Here is a 487-nt window from a genome sequence, read left to right as displayed (position 1 = left end):
GCTGGATTTATTCTGTTCACTCTTACAGATACTTATTTCTTCTTTGATTAATGTTCTGTTGAAGATGGGTGTCTTCTGGAGAACAGACTTTATTTATATTACATAGGTCCTTCATAGGCCCAAGCCAAGGATGTAGAACATGTCATAGCACCAATACAATACTTGTTTCTAACAAAAATATAAATTACAGTTATGAGAGTAATATACTCTCAACTACAGTATTACTGCAAAAATAATTACACACGAAAGAATAACCACTGTTGTTTACATGTATTTATAATAGCTGAGAATTTTTGGTTGAGGTAAATTCTTCTATGTAATAGGAGTGAGATAGGAGACATTCTTTTAGTGCTGGATTAAACTTTGTTATATCGTGATTAAGACTTCTTATAGTGGAGGAAGATTATTGAATAGCTTAATTCCAGTACAGTAAACTCATTTTTGAAATATACTGCTTAGTGTTTGGCACATGAAGGTTGTATCTGTA

This window comes from Zootermopsis nevadensis, unplaced genomic scaffold, assembly GCF_977971745.1.
Source record: "Zootermopsis nevadensis isolate Lab colony 2312 unplaced genomic scaffold, Znev_1.0 Znev_ptg000017l, whole genome shotgun sequence".
NCBI lineage: Eukaryota > Metazoa > Arthropoda > Insecta > Blattodea > Termopsidae > Zootermopsis > Zootermopsis nevadensis.
This window is presented reverse-complemented; position numbering follows the sequence as displayed.